Raw genomic sequence first — 11,964 nt, forward strand, 5'->3', positions numbered from 1 at the left:
TTTTTTTTTTTTTTCCTTTTTTTCCAGCCCTGCTCGCTCCAGGCAACATATCTTATTATAGATGGTTGTAAGCTACGATGTGGTTGCTGGGAATTGAACTCAGGACCTCTGGAAGAACAGTCAGTACTCTTAACCACTGAGACATCTTACCAGCCCTGTTTCTTCTTCTTTTTTTTTTTTTTTAACTTCATGTGTTTTGCCTGCATGTATGTACATGGACCATGGTTCCTGGCTTATGCCCACACAGGTCAGAAGAGAGCACCAGATCCCCTGGAAATGGATGGAGTCTGGGAATTGAAACCTGGTCATCTTGGAAAGCAGGTAATGCCCATAGCTGCATATTTCCAGCTTGTGTGTGTGTGTGTGTGTGTGTGTGTGTGTGTGTGTGTGTGTTTGTTTGTTTATAGCACTGAAGCCATGCAGCAGGTCCATATCTTAGCACTCAGGAGGCAGAGGCCAGAGGAATGCAAGTTGAAGGTTAGTTTAAACTAAATTGTGAGAACCTATGTAGGAAAGAAAAAGGTAAAGAAAAAAAATTAAAAGCGCTAAAGTTTCCATAGGAGAAACAAAGAATTCAAATGATTCACAAAGATATAAATTTCATTAGCTGGCTAGCAAACATTTGAAAATGTTCACTTAGTCATAACTAACAAAATCAATGGGGTTCTCTCTCTCTCTCTCTCTCTCTCTCTCTCTCTCTCTCTATTTTATATTAGCTATAGCAAACATGAGTCTGTGTGTGGTAGCCCTCTCCAGTACAAGTAAATTGAAAATGTTGTGAAAAGTGACTTCAAAACATCAACAAAACAGAGCTGGGCAGATGGCCTATGTAGGAAAGTGCTAGCAATGAATTCATGAAGATGTGAGTGTGGATCACCAGGGCCCACACTCAATCGGACAGACAAACAAACCAACCAACAAACAAACGTGTTGGTATAAACCTGAACTACCACAGTTGGAGAGGCAAAGACAGGAGGATGCCCAGGGCTCACTGGCCAGTCTCTCTAGTCAATCAGTGAGCGACCCTGTCTGAGGATGTGGCTTAGTTGATAGAATGCTTGCGTGGCATGCGCAAAGCCTCGGGTTTCACCCCCAGGACACACAAACTGATGGCGCCCACCTGTGATATCAGTGGTCAGGAGGTGGCAACAGAAGTGGTCAAGAATTCAAGGTCATCGTTATCGAGGACCGCCTGGGTTAAATTAAGACTCTGTCTTTAAAAGTAAAACATGGTGGAGAAGAGATTGAAGAAGATTCCCAGTGTTAACCTGTTCCCCGCCCCCCCATTCCCTCCCCCTTCACATGTTCAGAAAATGAGCTTTCCATCCTTCCTAGAGAAAAGGCAGGATCATGGGACCAGGCATGCACAGACTTGGCTGATCTGGTAAGATAACAGCCTAAAACTGTCTGAAGATCAGCCAGATGGAGGGACTTAAAGCAAACTGCAATATACAATAGTATATATTGAGACCAAGAAGGGTCTCAGGGGAGGGACAGAAGACTAGCTGGGGACATGCAGTTGTAGTAACAGATTAAAACTGAAGTAGTCAGTGTGACTGTAAGATTTTTGTTTGTTTGTTTGTTTGTTTGAGACAGGGTTTCTTTGTACAGCCCTGGCTGTCCTGGAACTCACTCTGTAGACCCTCGAACTTAGAAACCTGCCTGCCTCTGCCTCCCAAGTGCTAGGATTAAAGGCATGCACCACCACTGCCTGGCTATAAAATTTTCTTTATCTCACCAGTCTGATGGCCCACATCTTTAATCCCAGCCCTTGGGAAGCAGAGGCAGGTAGATTTCTGTGCATTTGAGGCCAGCCTGGTCTTCAGAACCAGTTCTAGAAGAGTCAGGGCTACATAGAGAAACCCTGTTTTAGAAAAAAAAAAAAAAAACCAAAAAAACCAAAAAAACAAAAACAGGCAACCAAAACTTTTTTCTTTACCTCTAAATCTTTACTCATCAGCCAACACCTACCTCTGTGTTTGATGGCACCTGAGTACACGTATGAGGCTTGTTTGGGGCTTCATTTCTGTTGTTATCTGGCCTAATCAACTAAAAGATGTCATTAAGGACAGAGATGTCACAGCTACATTTTGAACCTCCTTCCTGTCAACATTTACAGCGTAACAGGTGGTATTTAAGGGAATAGTCCCAAGCCACAGGCTTGCAGTTGGTCAAAATAAATACTCTCTGGTCTATGAAAAAAATAATCTTTACTTATGCATTATTATTGTATTATGGCATGCATACACCTGTGAGGGCACCACAGCATATACACAGGGTTAAAAGACAAGTTTTGGTATGAGACTCCAGATCAAACTCTAGTTATAACGACCAACAGAATTCTTCCTAACACAAACAACTGTTTGCATAGTATTTGCTGTAGTCCTTGTAGTTGATATGTTTTCGATAAATTAAAAAATAAAAGTTCACGGGCCAGAGAGATGGCTCAGCGGTTAAGAGCACTGACTGTTCTTCTGAAGGTCCTCAGTTCAAATCCCAGCAACCACATGGTGGCTCACAACCACCTGTAATGAGATCTGACGCCCTCTTCTGGGGCATCTGAAGACAGCTACAGTGTACTTAGATATAATAATAAATAAATCTTTAGGCTGGAGTGAGCAGGGCAGGAGCAAGTGGGGCTGACAGGAGCAAGCAGGACTGACCGGAGTGAGTGGAGTCAACCTGAGAGAGAAGAGGTCCTGAATTCAAATTCCCAGCAACCACATGATGGCTCACAATCATCAGTATAGCTACAGTGCACTCATATACATAAAATAAATAAACAAATCTTTTTAAAAATCCACAGAATACATATGACTATATGCCAATGAAATTTTTTTACATATATATGAAAATATTTACATAATTTTACTATGCGTGAATGAGGAAAGACATTTGCCTAGCACTTGAGAGACCAACCCTGGTCAAGCTCCAACCCTGGAGAATAAACAAGCTAACAAAATGACTTCGTTTTCAGTACTGGGAATTAAAGAGTAGAACATAAGATTCTATTTTACAGGGTTTTCATTGTCGTTGTTTTTATAACATTTCCATTTTGTGGTGGAGTGGTCATGGGGAGGTACAGGGTGGTTATGTGGGTGTCAGGTTGTGCAACTTGCCAAAGTCACTTCTTTCCTTCCTCCAAGTAGGTCCTAGGGACCAGACTCGGGTTACCAGGCTTGAGGCTACTTTCCTGCCTTAAGATACAAACAAATAGGGCTAAAGAGATGGCCCAGTGGTTAGGAGCTGGGTTCAATACCCAGCTCCCACGTGGTGACTCACAACCATCTGTAATGGGATCAGATGCCCTCTTCCGTGTATCTGAGGAGAGTGATAGTGTATTCACATACATAAAATATATAAATAAATTAATTTTTACAAAAGAGGAAGGACATCGGCTGCGGGGGTTGTGATTGGGACGAAGATTGAAGTCATGGCTGGTGCAGAAAGTGATGGCCAATTCCAGTTCACTGGTATTAAAAATATTTCAAGTCTTATACCCTCACAGGTAGAATGAATTGTGTCCTGGCCACATACGGAGGCATTGATTTGTTGGTCTTATACTTCAAGTTAAGGCCTAAAAAACACTCCAGCTGTGAAAGCAACATAAATGGATTTTGAAATATCTGACCTCACCTGTTAAGTCCCATGCCTGAAGAAGCTGATATGAACTCATCATGTAATACTCAATTTGTACAATAAATTATGAACCTGGAAAAAAAGAAAAAAACAAAACAAAACAAAAACAAAACCAACAACAACAAAAGAAACAAACGCTGGGCAGTGGTGGCACACGCCTTTAATCCCAGCACTTGGGAGGCAGAGGCAGGTGGATTTCAGAGTTCTAGGACAGCCTGGTCTACAGAGTGAGTTCCAGGACAGTCAGGGCTACACAGAGAAACCCTGTCTCGAAAAACCAAGAAAAAAGAAAGAGAAATAAACAAAATTCCTATTTTTATTTTTATAACAGTGTCTCTTAGAGGCCAGGGTAGGCTGAAACTCTCTGTGGAAAGGGTGTAAATTATTGATCTCTCTCTCCCAAGCGCTAGCATTACAGGCTGGGGATCACCATTCTGGTTGCTATGATAAACACTCTCAGCAAAAGCCACGAAGGAAAGAGTTTACCTAGCTTATACTTCTCAGTTGCAGTCTGCCATGGAGGGTAGTCAGGTCAGAAACTCGAGCAGGAACGAGATGGCAGGTGTGCCTGCATTCTGTGAAGCACACTCACTGGAAGACATATAGCAGAAGCCAAGGAGGACTATCTGATGACTCATGCATACTCGCCCTCAGCCAGCTTCATTACACAACCCCAACCCCAGCCCAGAGACCACCCACAGCTGGCTCTGCCGCCCTACATCAACTAACAATCAAGACAATCCCCTACAGGCATGACCATGGTCTGTCGAAGGTAGGCAGTTCATCAACTGAGGCTCCACTCCTGGATGACTCTAGGTTGTGTCACTGACAGATAAAACTAACCCGGACAGCCCCCATGCTGGGGTCTCACGTGGTTTACAACCTAGAGGTTAAATTAAACTTTGCAACAAAGCACAATTAGACCTAGGGTGGAGAAGCATAGCAGTATAGTATGCCTGGGGAGAAACTTTTACTGTCTGGGCTCAAGGAAGATCATCACAAAATACTCTTTAATGACCCTGCTGTTTTAGCAAAACCTGAAAGACTGGATGATTTGGTCATCCAAGATGCAGTGGGGTAGGTCAGAGACAAAGTAGACCAGATGTCTGAAAATGAGGCAGACCATGGAATGCTAAGCATGCTCAAAAAACAAAACAAAACAAAATAAAAAGCCCAAAACCCAAAAACCTTAAGAAAGGCTGAAAGGCTGTGGGGGGTGGGGGGAGGGTGGTCCACAGGGGGCAGCACACTCTCCTGCTCGCTCTCTCTCTCTCTCTCTCTCTCTCTCTCTCTCTCTCTCTCTCTCTCTCTCTCTCTCTCTCTCTCTTAGGAGTCTGAGCAAGTCCAGATAAATATGGTAACATCATTCAGCCCTTCATACTGAGGAAGCTCAATGAGTACTGGACAGTTGCATGCAGTAGCAACGTGAAGAGTTTTATGTTGTATAAAGGTCATTCTATTTGAGGTGTGTGTGTAAGGGACTGAAGACCAAGAGTCAGAAGGCTGTGGCAGTGATCCAGATGAGAGTTGTCAGGAAATTACTGAAACTAGGGTGTCAACAATGGGATTTAAAAAAAAAAATAGGTAGATTCAAAGGCTATTTGAGAAGTGAGGATGATAAAAATTAGCATGCAAATAGTTTGATAAATTATATGAGGACAAATAGTTAAATATCTAGACAGGAAAAGATCTTATCTCAAACTATATCAAAATTAAACCCAGGTCAATGAAATATCTGAAGATTAAAAAATGAAGATATATGAGTTCGAGGCCAGCCTGGTCTACAGACTGAGTTCCAGGACAGCCAGGGCTACACAGAGAAATCCTGTCTCGGGAAAAAAAAAAATGAAGATATAAAACTTCCAGGAGTGTTCTAGTCAAGCACTCCAGCTATTCTACTTATGCCAGGGGTGGGGGAAACTGGTATCCTCCAGAGACTGTGACATATGGGCTGCAGACTTGAGAAGATTGAGGGACAAGGACACAGCAGATAGTGGCTAAACACAGCTGGTCACTGGAGTGGTGCTTGTATCTGCAATATCTCCAATGTTATCCTTGGATAGAAATTTTGAAATGTTACCTAAGACCTGCTTTAGGACTAGTGGCCAGAGTCAGAATGTGGGCAGACATAAAACAGCTAGATAAGGCAGGCAGAATGCAGAAAATAGGGAAAGAAAGTAAGCCAGAACCAACAAGACAAACACAGAGAGACACAAAAATGAGTCTAAAGGCTGCTTGAACATCCTGCTGATGGGTAAACAGATGGGCTGGAAAATCAAAACTACACAAAGATTACACAGCACACATTTCCATGGGTGTTTAGCTCAAGTACCTTGGGTTATTGGTTTTGTTATTTGAGACAGTGTCTCCTGTAGCACAAGCAGGCTGTAAACTCTGCATAGCCAATGACCGCCTTGCATTTCTGGTCTACTGTCCACCTCCTCTTAAGCACTGAGATTACAGGCATGTGCCCGCACAACACAATCTAGAATTTCTTGAATGTTAGGTGACCACTCTACCAACCAAACTACATGCCCAACCCTTAGCTAAAAAAGTCTGAAAGCAAGGGAGCAGCAGGAACTTGGCTGAGCAGGTTAAGGCGCTTGCTAACTGCCAAGCCTACTAACCCGAGTTTCAACCCCAGGGTCAACATGATGGAGGGGTAGAATCAACTCCAATAAATTGTCCTCTGATCTCCATACACGTGTGGCACACACACACACACACACACTATTAATTGCTTAGTTAATTAAATATGTATTTAAATTGAAAAATTGACTTTTTGAACACTTGTTACTGGCTTCAATTCAGTCCTCCACTCTACTCTGTGCCTACACCTCTTCAGCTGACTGTTGTTGGGATCTGGTTTCTCATGCCCTCCCTCTCCCACACACACTCCCACCTCCCACATTCACACACACACATACACGCACACACACACAGACACACGCAAGTGCGCGCGTGCACACACAGCGGTCCCTCACCTCAAGTGGCTCTTAGTGCTCCCACCAGTCATGACTGCTTCCTAGTTCATTCACATTCTCCTTTTGCTAGGCCAGACATATTTTCTCCTAATTCTTATAATTTCTTTCTATTCTCACAACCAAAACCTCTTATGTTATTTCTAGTGAATGATATTAGTAAAAGCCACCAGAAAAGACTTAGCACGAACTTCCACATTTGTATCTCCTCACTGTAAATGTAACTTTCATTCCCCGGAGGTAATTTTCATCCCTGACGTTTACTGCCTCAGTCTGCTAACCTAGGCCTAGTCCTGGAAGCTTCTAGCCTCTGTACAGTCTTATCTAGGCTTAGAGTGTTTTCAGCCTCTGAGACTTACTGCTGAATAAGCTCACCCTTTCTAGCTGTTTCTAAATTCTGGTTGGCTGGTTCAACTCAGCTATTATGGCTCAAAACTCCTCTCTAAGGTGACTGATTCAATCTGGCTTCTCCTGAATTGCTCTGCTTGGCCTCATACTAATTTTGGCAATAGGTTCTATGGCTCTTTCTTATTCTCTGGCTTGTCGTGTCTTCAACTGTGTCTAGTTTGTTCTCTCTGCAACCTGTATCTCTATAACTGCCCAGGGAAAACTGCATCCTATCTACCTGTTCTCTTTTTCCTCTCTCTTCTCATGAGAGTTGGGCATATCCTAGCCTGTCAAATCTTTCTCTGATTCATTACTTTGTCTGCCACTCAATTAGACATCACTTTCAAACATTGGTGCTTCCTTCTACAAACTAACTTTACCTTCTTTGTCTGGAATTAAAGGTGTGTGCTAAGGCTGAGCCATATCACAACTAGAAACAGGATTTTTTTTTCCCCATTAAATAGCCCAACCTTGGTTCTCAGCATGATCAAATATCCTGCAACATTTCACCCATCTGAGCTTCTGCTTATTCTGGCTCCTTACCTGTTACTATGGATGTGTTGTTGTCATCGTCATGGTCGTTGTCACTGTTGTCCTGGTTTGGCTTGGTTAGGATTTGAGACAGCATTGCAACTGAAGATGACTTTAGACTTCTGGTCCTCTCTCCCCATCCTCTGAAGTGCTGAGAATGTGGGCATGCATCACAATACCTGCCTTGGGATTATATTCTTAATGAAAATCAATCATCTACTATGTACTGGATCTCATAGCTTCCAGCCTACCCAGGGACCAACAGTTTTCTCCTTGGGTACACATACAGACAGCTCAGTAGCCAAACACTTGCTTGGTATCTGTTAAGGCCCAGGGTTCCATCCTAGGATAGAAAGGGAAACATTCTTTCTTTGTTCTGAGTATCACCACTTTTCTTCTCTTTGCTGAATTTTTCATATTATCATGAAACCATGCTTTCATATCTTTTTTATGTGCATTGATTTTTTTTTTTGTTTGTTTGCAGGCATGTCTGTGTGTTTTTTGTTTGCAGGTATATCTGTGTGAGGATGTCAGATCCTCCCTGGAATTGGAGTTTATAGACAGGTAGGTGGGAGCTGCCATGTGGGTGCTGGGGAGAGCAATCAATGCTGTTAACTGCTAAGTGATCTCTCCATTCCCCCCCCCCTCTCTCTCTCAAGAGTTATTCATTTTTTTTGTATATGAGTACACTGTACCTGTCTTTAGACACACTAGAAGAGGGCATCGGATCTCATTATGGATGGTTGTGAGCCACCATGTGGTTGCTGAGATTTGAACTCAGGACCTCTGGAAGAGCAGTCAGTGCTCTTAACTGTAGAGCCATCTCTTCAGCTCCTTCCCCATATCTCTTGTCTTAACAAAATTATTGCTATTCACGTCACTTTTCTGTCCCTGTTCATCTGTTTTCTACTTTCTTTTAGGAAAACACCTTGAAGAATGGTCTGCCTATAGCCATTGTTTCAGTCAGGGGCTTGTCCTCTAGCTCAGTCCATTATAATAGAATACCACAGGCTTTATTGCTAAGGCATAGAAACAAATTCGCTCACAGCTGAGGGATAGCGTTTAGTGAGCCCCTTCTTGATGGTCATCCCATGGCAGATGGGCAGGGAGAAGACAGAGAACAGACAAAATAGAATCAGTCTTGTCCTTTTGTAAGGAACCCATTTGGCAAGAGCTTCATGGGTCCACTGTTAAGGGCATGGTCCTCACAGCCTGATCACCTCTTAAAGGCTCTCTCTTTCTCCCTCCCTCCTCCCTCCCCCCCTCTCTCTCTTTCTCTTTCATAGAATAGAGTTTATTCAGGGCTTGAGAAGGGCACTTGAGAGGGTAGTAGAGACAGAGAAAGGCAGAGAGAAAGAGAGAAAAGAGGCCAGCCATGAGCACATGGAGAGAGGATGAGGGAATGGGGAGAGAGGAGGAGCAGGAGCGGGAGGAAGAGGACAGAGCGAGAGCAAGAAAAGGGTCCCTCTTTTAATATCACTAAAATGGAGACTATTTTACAACATGTTTGGAAAGTGCATTAAAAAAAAAAAACCCGCCCCCAAACAAACCCAATGTCTTCTATTAATCTCCATAGCAGCACCTCATGGATTTTCTTGTCAAGATCACCACACACCCTGACACTACTGAATCTACTGAGTGATGCTAGTTCTCCTCTCGCTCGGGTCTGCTTGCAGTACCTGACATGTGTGAAATTCTGCCTTCTTGAGAGATATTTTCTCTCTTGGCTTCCATGGTTTCCTCTGACCTATTGTCTGCTCCTTCGGTCTCTTTTATTGCCTCTTCCTTATTTCCAAAGCGTCTGAACACTGGAGAGCTCAGTCTTTGGATTTCTTCTCTTCAGTGTTCCACTGTGTTCACAGCAGTAGCTTAAATTAGAATTTACAACCATTTGCTCCCCCTCTTCTACAAAGATTATACATCTGCATTCTAGATTTATCTCAAAAAATCTCTCTTCTAAGCAGAATACGCAGCCTGGCCTTATTGCAGGGCTAGGCTAGTTTTATGGCAGTTAACTTCCAAATAAGTCCAAGGCTAGAAGGCAATTGACTCAGGCCTAAAAGCTAGAGAAAACTCTGTGATCCACTTGTAACAATGGCGTAAAACCCACTGAGATTGGGTTGTTTGTTTCCTTAACAATTTTGACTAACAAAACTCCTATTTATTGGTTGATTTAGAAAAAGAATCTTGGGCTGGAGAGATGGTTCAGAGGTTAAGAACACCGATTCCTCTTCCAGAGGTCCTGAGTTCAAATCCCAGCAACCATATGGTGGCTCACAACCATCTATAATGAGATCTGACCCTGACGCCCTCTTCTGGTGTGTCTGAAATCAGCTACATATTATAATAAATAAATAAATCTTTTTAAAAAAAAAAGAAAAAAAAAAGAAAGAAAGAGGATCTCATGTAGCCAAGGCTAGCCTCAAATTCACTGTTACAATCTGGTCAACTTCTGATCTTCCTGCTTCTTCTTCCCAAAGGTTGGGATTCCAGGTGTGTGAAACTGCCTTTACATGGTCCTGAGTTCCAGGCTCATAGTTACAGTTGCCGACATGGCATCTACATTTGATGTCCAACGCTGATCAGACTCAGAAGATCGACATGTAAATGCATGCTCATTCAAATGGACTGCTCAGCTTGAGTCTTTCCACTCTTTCTTTCTTTCTTTCTTTCTTTTTTTTTCTTTTTTTTTTTTTTTTTTTTTTTTTTTTTTTTTTTTTTTTTTTTTGGTTTTTCCAGACAGGGTTTCTCTGTGTAGCCCTGGCTGGCTGTCCTGGAACTCACTCTGTAGACCAGGCTGGCCTCGAACTCAGAAATCCACCTGCCTCTGCCTCCCAAGTGCTGGGATCAAAGGCATGCACCACCACCACCCAGCGAATCTTTCCACTCTTCATGGACATGACAACATTCTACGATCAGAAACATTAAGGGAAAAAGCCTACAGTCGTCCTGATTTCTTAGTTTTGCTAATATCCCATGTCGACTCATCAAAGAAAGTTGATGCTCTGAAAGTTTAGGCTCTGAAAACTCCCAAGCCATGACCTCCATTTCCTGTTCACTGCAAGTGACACGCCAGCCCTCACCAATGGAATGTCAAGCTTTGCTTTGTCCTTAGGCTGAATTCTTCAGCATTTTTGGAGAAACGTTTCCTAGACAAGAAAAACAAGAGTTAATCAAAAACTACCCAAAGAATGCTATTCACCTTCAGGTGGGGCGTACTATAGTAGATAAGGGGTTGTCTTTTAACTCCCTTTAGTCACAAGTCCCACCTCTATCCTGCCTAGTTCAAGCCACCGGGGTCATCTGCCTCTCCCCAGGTTATTTTGAAAGCCACTGAGTTTACTCCTGTTTGTACCTCCCAGTGGGCTTTTAAAAAAGTAATGATGTTGTTCTTCTCCTTTGCTCAAACTTTCCTTTCTTCAAGTAGCTTCCCATTCCACCAAAGTGGAAAAAGCTGTCATTGTAACAAGAAGGAAAAAGTCATTGTAACAGCCTCCTTCCCAGCATTCCTTTCACTCTGCATGCACAGCTGCAGAGCTCATTGTAATTGCAAATCGCAGCTGTGGAGACTCACAACTTTTCCCCCTGGCCTAAGGTGGCAGTGACATCTGCATTCCTTACACATTCATTTGTGCAGTCACTTCAAGGTCTTTGTGTGTGTTAGTTTTGTGTTCCCTGGACTTCAGATCTTTGTTGATATCATTGTTTTATTTATAGATGGGGGGAGGGCGTTGGTTGGCTGGTTGGCTTTTAGAGACAGGATTTGAAAGACCCCAGTGGGGAGACCCCCACTCAAATCTCGGGAGGACGTGCACCCAAGGAATCATGAGAGACCGTCTTGATGTAAACACATGAGGCAGTTTAATATTGGAGTTCCGGATCCACACATATCTCATGCAAGAGATAGAGGAATCGACCACGAGGCTCAGAGGTTAGGGGTTTATATAGGGAAAAGGTCTGAAGGAACAAGGGAATTGGTGTGGCTATACATGATTGGCTATTTCAAATATCAGCTAGTGTATGTGCAGATCAGGGCGGAAAATTTCTAAGGGTGGTAATCTGAGTCAACAGAGCATCTGGCTGACCTTAAAACATATCTAAGAGGACCAGATGACCCATTACTCAGTTGGGTCGTGCCAGAGCCCACCCGGACATATCTTTGCATGCTTTCTCCTCCACATCTTCCCGGCCTGCTAGTTCCCAGAATGTCCCAACAGCTCACCTGCCCCGGCCCAGGCCCATCTGGACATACTCGACCTTGGTCCACTGTGTTTTCCTCAAACCTGCAATTTTCTCATTAGCCAGCACAAGTCTTAAATTTAACTCTTTCAGATTCAGGCTGGCCTCGAACTCACAGAGATCCGCATGCCTCTGCCTCCTGAATGCTGTAGCCATCACAACCCATCTGGTGTCTGTCTGTCTTGTT

General features: G+C 43.2%; 1 long non-coding RNA gene and 1 pseudogene across 2 annotated transcripts in view; one reads left to right on the forward strand and one right to left on the reverse strand.

The window, feature by feature from the left end:
• The window catches only part of LOC116076067, an 11,472-nt gene extending 783 nt beyond the window's left edge, over positions 1 to 10,689 (reverse strand). The window contains exons 1-4 of one of the 2 annotated variants that reach the window (XR_004112799.1): positions 10,622 to 10,687; positions 9,218 to 9,388; positions 7,551 to 7,721; positions 4,126 to 4,230 (exon numbers count right to left, since the gene is read on the reverse strand). This is a non-coding gene — a long non-coding RNA (uncharacterized LOC116076067). Of the gene's footprint in view, positions 1 to 4,125; positions 4,231 to 7,550; positions 7,722 to 9,217; positions 9,389 to 10,621 lie in introns of both variants that reach the window. The other variant, XR_004112800.1, reaches the window with a different exon arrangement.
• Positions 3,434 to 3,711, forward strand: LOC116076066 (annotated as a pseudogene).
• Positions 10,690 to 11,964: the final 1,275 nt, after the last annotated feature.

This window comes from Mastomys coucha, unplaced genomic scaffold (assembly GCF_008632895.1).
Source record: "Mastomys coucha isolate ucsf_1 unplaced genomic scaffold, UCSF_Mcou_1 pScaffold4, whole genome shotgun sequence".
NCBI classification, from domain to species: Eukaryota; Metazoa; Chordata; class Mammalia; order Rodentia; family Muridae; genus Mastomys; species Mastomys coucha.